This window comes from Oryx dammah, unplaced genomic scaffold (genome assembly GCF_014754425.2).
Source record: "Oryx dammah isolate SB20612 unplaced genomic scaffold, SCBI_Odam_1.1 HiC_scaffold_18, whole genome shotgun sequence".
Lineage (NCBI taxonomy): Eukaryota > Metazoa > Chordata > Mammalia > Artiodactyla > Bovidae > Oryx > Oryx dammah.
In genome coordinates this window covers 44,047,735-44,054,086 of record NW_024070202.1, presented here as the reverse complement: position 1 = coordinate 44,054,086, position 6,352 = coordinate 44,047,735, and the positions used below count along the sequence as shown (strand labels likewise).

At 41.7% G+C, this 6,352-nt stretch overlaps 1 long non-coding RNA gene across 1 annotated transcript; it reads right to left on the bottom strand.

The window, feature by feature from the left end:
* Window positions 1–565: 565 nt before the first annotated feature.
* On the bottom strand, window positions 566–4,227 carry LOC120878137. The gene is made up of 2 exons (XR_005724475.1): window positions 2,737–4,227; window positions 566–2,565 (listed from the first exon to the last, which is right to left on the bottom strand). It is a non-coding gene; the product is annotated as an uncharacterized LOC120878137 (long non-coding RNA).
* Between the last annotated feature and the right edge of the window lie 2,125 nt (window positions 4,228–6,352).

The following is a 6,352-nucleotide window of genomic DNA, read 5'->3' as shown; positions in this document are numbered from 1 at the left end:
CAGCTCTGGTGATAGAATATGCTATCCAGTATCACAGGGCAAAGTCCTGACAGGACAGTCTGATGAAGCTGTTAACAAGATCAAAAAGGTTCCAGATAGCACTGGAGTGTGGAAGACCAACACTGGAGTGTGATCAGCGGTAAAAAGAAAACCTGGTATCTGTAACATATTTAACTCATGACATTGAGGTTAAGAGTGTTAATATCAATTTCATTGTATTAATCTTTTAGTTTTTTATTTTATTTGACAACGCCTCATGCCTTGCAGGATCTTACCCAACCATGAATTGAACCTGGGCAGCCGTCAGTCAATGTGTGGAGTCCTAACCACTGGACAGCCAGGGAATTCCCTTTGTTCAAAAAAAAAAGTTGGGGTACTGAATCTTAATTTCCTATTGGGCCCCTTTTCCCCCATAATCTGCTTAATTATACTGTTTTGATGTCTTCCTGACAGTAATTTTCTTGTTGCTATTATATTATTACTATGTATGCTTATTGGATAAATAAATCTTTAGGAACTACAGAAATGTTTTAATGATTGAAACTCAAATACATCTTATTAACAATTCAGGCAAGCAAATAGTTAACTCATTTTTTAAATTAAGACTTTAAATATGAACATGTACTACATTCACATGGCTTAACATTCCACAGATACAAGAGGACATACAATAGAAGTTTCCCTTTCATGCTGGTCCTGGCTATTCAGTTCCTCCTCCCAGAGACAGTTAATGCTATCATTTTCTTTGGACCATCTTCCTGGGGACAAAAGTACTTGTTTTAAATTTAATAAAAAGATATAGTAAGAGCCAAAAGGTAATTTAGGACTGTTTTTAGTGTTATGCTGTAAACAGCAAATCCAGAGAGATACACCTGTGTTGTATTTTTCACTACCAAAATGTGGTCAGGACATTCCTGTTCACAAAAGAAGCTGTGCAACGCTGGACATCTGGTTTTTAAGTGAACACCCCTGAACAACTGCCTACAATCAGTTCACTGGCTCCACTGTTGAAGTATAGCCTGTAACTAATGTGTGCCACAGCTACAGAGCAGAGGGGTCAGACAGGCACTTGTCCTTACAGTTCAGGCCAGTATCACATGATATTTTAAAAGTGTACACAAGAAAAATCATCTCATTCATATGGCATGGCACATGGCCCATCACGTGCTGGGTCAGATTCAAAGCTTTTGAGAGAAAAAATACAGGCCAAATAATAACCCTGCCTGGTGGCACTTCTCTAGTCTAATTCTATAGCATAAATTCTGGGGTGGAATTTATGAAGATAAAAATTAAAAAAGAAAAGACCGATGTAACAGTTTTATTTTCAATAGCAATGTTTACAACAAATTACAAATTATATCCTTAGTAATTACTTAAACTTATGAAATAGAAACTTTGAATTTCAACTTAAAGTTATATAAGGAGGTGAATAGTTTTTCAAATTCTTTTAGAGACACACACATGCCTGAGGATCACTTTCTAATCAATAAATACTGGACTCCCAATCATCTCCAACTCTGTGGGCGACTTTGAGTGAGCACTCCATTCTGGGCTTAAAGCGGGAGGTGGGGATGGGAGAGACTGATGGGAGCATGAGACGAAGGAAGGTAGGCAGAATCAGGCCAGCAATGAGTATCTGCTGAAGCCTCTGCTCCGTGTGGCTTTGTGACTACCCTCTTCTAGTGGCTGGAACTGCTGCTATCCTGTCCTTCGTTACAAAACTCACCAGGCCAGCAAAGGATTAGGGAGCTGTGAGGATCAGGAGCCTTCAACTCACCACCGAATTACTCCAGGTGGCCAGCACAGTCCAGTTCTGTGTTATGACTGAGAAAGTCAGAGAGCCTTCTCCTTGTTGTTTCTCCCCCATTCCCTTTCCATTGCCTTTAACCTACTAGAGTGAATTTGGCACTGCTGTGCTCTGCTGACTTCACTCACACTTGAAAATGAGCGTTGACTACCAAGTACAGAAATGGTAAAAACTGGTCTGCAGGAGCTGGAGAACCTGGCAGAAAGGGTATTTTCCACTCTTGGTGAGCTGCATGTACATTTTTCTCCTCAGGTAGATATGCGGGAACCAAAGATGCTAAGCTTCTCTGTCATCTCACTCTCTCTCACTTTAAGAAATAATCTCAGACAACACTAAAGCGACACAGTTCATTTCTGTGCAGAGTGCCTAATTTTATTGTATTTTTTTTGAGGGGCTTCTCACACCGTGCTGATTTTAATAACCAGCATTTGTGTCCCATGTTTCACATCAGTGTCTGAGCCAGTGTCTACACAGTTGGCCATTTCTCCGCAGCCAGGACTCTAGATATAGCAGATTGTTCTCAGGTCTCCGAAGCTTGCTCTGCAGGCGCTGTTTGCTTAGGTCTTAATCTCAGAGTGGTGTCGTTCTACAGGGGCTGTTAGACCTGGCCTGGCTGCGTTTGGCTCAGTCTATGGAACTGGCTGAAGCTTGGCCCTTCTTGTTCTCTTTTGTCTTCTTGTAGTTATAACTTTTGGGGAGTAATTTTTTCTTGAACACACATGGAGTGGTCTTTTTACCTTCTTACATATCTTCACCACCTGTTAAGGCAATGGTGAGCCCAGAGGTCACTGGTTGGGAGAAGGGTGGGGGAAAGGGTGGGGGACTAAGGAGGAGGTTTGTGCCAGGCTGGGGCAGGATTATCTTGGGGTGGGGGAGGGGGCAGAGGGTATAAATGGGAAAGAGGAGGAGCTTGGGCAGGGTCATCTCACCTTGCCTCTTGATCCAGGCTGAGAGAGGGTTTTCCTTTTCTTCCACCGCTTGGTGCTTGTGGTTTTTGGCTCCCAAGATTGACCGGTCACTTTTGCCATGTTGAAGCCACTCAGTTGTCTACCTGTCTGCCAGGTCTGCCCTCTGTATATATACCTCTCCCCAGGACAACGAGGAGTCACACCTGTTCTGCTTTGTTTGGTCATCAGGACACTCCTGACAGCCAATGGCAGCTTTGGGGAGCTGATACATCATAAAGGACCACTCCTGAGAGGTAGAGGTGCTGGGGAGGCCCAGATGCCCTGGCTAGAAAAAGTACCCAGTAAAGAGCCATTCCTCACTGACTTGCTGTCCCTCCTTATCTCTCTCTGTTCTGGTTGTACACAAGGCAGAGAGGGGTGTTTTCTCTAAGTCGTTCCCCATGGTTCATTCTATCGACTCCCACCCTTTACCATCACCTAGTATTTGGATATCTTAACCTAGGAATTAGGGAATTGGAGGAAAGTGTTTGAGCCATGGTGTTCTTTATTGTCAGTCCAAACAAGAAGTCTTTGAAATACAACTCAAGACAAGATGGGTGTGTGCATGTGCGTGCACACTAGGGTCACTCATTCCCCAAAAATTAAAGTTATGAAATAAGATTAAATTAAGTATCTACCTACCTACCTACCCATGTTTATGGGTACTGTATGTGAATACCTTTGGAGATTGGATGGAAATTCTTGGAATGAAATTAATCTTCAAAGAATCAGGGATTTTTAACTTCAAATTTTGCGATGGCCGATAAGCAGAGATCAGAAGTAGAAGCTCCTCTCCAGACCAGAGCTCACCTTTCTCCCTATCTGTACCGTCTCCTCTACAAACAGCAATAATGACAAATCTATGGACAGAAAGTAGATCAGTGACTGATTAGGGCTGGCAGGAGAGTAGAGGAAATAGGAAGTGACTACTAATGGTATGTGACTTCTCTGGGGTGATGAAAATGTTCTGCAATTAGATTGTTGGGATGGTTATACAACTTTGTGAATATGCTAAAAATCACTGAACTGTTAATATGCCAAAAACTCTATAGAGTATGATTTATATTAAAATACGACTTTAACCACAATTCTGATTCAAATTAGCTGATAATGCATATTTATCTCTTTCCCCTCAAGAGGCCATAACACAATGATAATAAAAATTCGTAAAACCACAATATGAAGAGAATGCTAGAGGTCATACATGCCTGAGAAAGTACATTTCTAGAAGGAAAACTTGTGGAGATGTTAGCTACTGAAACAAGAGGGCAGGGAACAGTGCAGCAGAGAAAGGCAGAGTGTGGTCGAGGGACAGCCACACTTTCTGCAGAACCTGGAAGTATCTCAGTATGTAGTAGTTTAGTCACTAAGTCATGTCCTGCTTTTGTGACCCCATGGACTGTAGCCTGCCAAGCTCCTCTGTCCATAGGATTTCTCAGGCAAGAATGCTGGAGTGGGTTGCCATTTCCTTCTCCAGGGGATCTTCCCAATCCAGGGACTGAATCTCTGTCTCCTGCATTGCAGGCAGATTCTTTATCAATTGAGCCAGCAGGGAAGCCCAGTGAAAGGAAGAGTACTCTAGAACTCAGAGGACGATCTTGATACTCCTCTTATAGCTATGAAGATGGCTTAGGAATGGGGGCGGGGGGAGGGACTAGGGCAGTAATCTGGTTTTTAATTATTTTGGTTATTATTATTCCAGAAGAGGCCTGCCCACCTGGAGCTAGTGTTCCTTTAAGATCCAGGAGAATAAATTGGCAGTTTATAGGAACAGACCGAGTTGCCCTCATTAAAAAGGCTTTAGTGACTGGCACATCCCAAGACAAAATTTGCCTTCACATGGAAAACTTGGTCTACTGCTTCAAATAAATTTAACTCTTGCTACAGCTTCATTTTCTCTTACAGATTAAAAGAGGTCCAGGCAGCCATGCCAAATTAAATTAAATTTTAAACTTCCAACAAAAGAAATCAGCCATATTTGCCAAGATTCTAGAGGGTAAAACTACATACAATGGGTGGGAATAACATGGGGGAAATGTTTGGTTTGGTTAAAAGAAATTACTTCCTAACAATTAGGGGGAATTCAAAAGTAGAACAGACTACTCTGTGAGGTAACAAATCTCCATTCATTGAGAACCTATGTGCTGATCAATGTTATATAAAACAACCATTAAGACTCATAGCTCCATTCAAGGTTATTTTCAGTATATGTTGGAGAAAAGAGAGTTTTGTCTTAATGTCCTTCTGAGTTCTCTACCAAGTAATCACTCTTTAGCTTACCAAAGACTTCTCTGTGAGTACCTAGACTCAACTCACCCCCTAGAACTGGAGGTAGAGTCCTCACAACAGAAGCTATCCCCTCACAATCACACCAGAGGAGGTATGAGAGGGGCAAGCCTTCCTTAAAAAAAACAAAAAAAACAAAAAACCTTTTTTAGTTTAAGTTGAATGAATGGTTTTATTGAGCGTAACAAAAAAAAAAAAAAATTTCCCCTCATTTGTGCTTCTGTACATGTGGTAAAATGTCTTCAAAAGGGATATTCACTGGGAGTAAGTTGACTGTAGTACATAACCAGAATGTTTCTCTGCTTTTTTTCTCCATGGCATTGACTTTTTTTTTTTTTTTACAAGTCTGTTATCTTGTAGAATAATCTGCATTTTTCATTTTCTTTGTGATTTCATTTAAGATGGTCACTTCCTCAATAATACAAAGACCTAGGAGAAACTCTGAAATTACTTTCCTCACGGGCTGGATTAAATTATCAAAAGGTTAATTTCTTTCCAGGATTGGTCTGGGGGTTGAGGGGCTATGGTAGTTCTAGGAATAAAAAGAGAAACCAGATACATTCCCTTTGCTGAGATGCTGAAGCAGCAAGGTCGGCCCACTGGCCTGGCTCTAACACAGTTAGTGGCTTCGGTGGTCTACTTTCTCCACCTCTGCTGCACTCATGAACCCGGGTTTCCCTTCTTCCATTTTCAATCCCCAGCAAACAATTCCTCACATGGCTGTGAGTGAGGCTTTATAAAATCAGATCCCCCAGTTTTTTTTTTTTTTTTTTAAACAGGGTTTGTGAGGTCTAGTCCTTACCTACTTTTTGAACTTCAGCCTGTCCTCATTACATCTTATATACAGATATTTATTTACAGGTACACAGATATTTATTAAGTCATACACAAATATTTCTGCAGTGCCTATTTAATTTAAAATACATTGTTCTATATTATTTTTTAAAAAATGTATTTTCTTTGTTGCTGCACTTGGGCTTTCTCAAGTGGTGAGTGGAGCCTCCTCTTTGTTGCAGTGCGCAGCCTTCTCACTTGCAGGGTCTGTTCTTGTGGCAGAGCACAGGCTGTAGGCATGTGGGCTCAGCAGCTGCGCTGTGTGGCCTCTAGGGTGTGTGGGCTTCCGTAGCTGAGGCACACAGGCTCAGCAGTTGTGGTGCACGGGCTTAGCTGCTTCGTACTATGTGGAATCTTCTCAGACCCGGGACTGAATTCATGTCCCTTGCGCTGGCAGGGAGATTCTTAACTCACTGCGACATGAGAGAAGTCCTAAAATATAGTTTTAGACAAAAGAGAAAGATCTTTTCCTCATAGA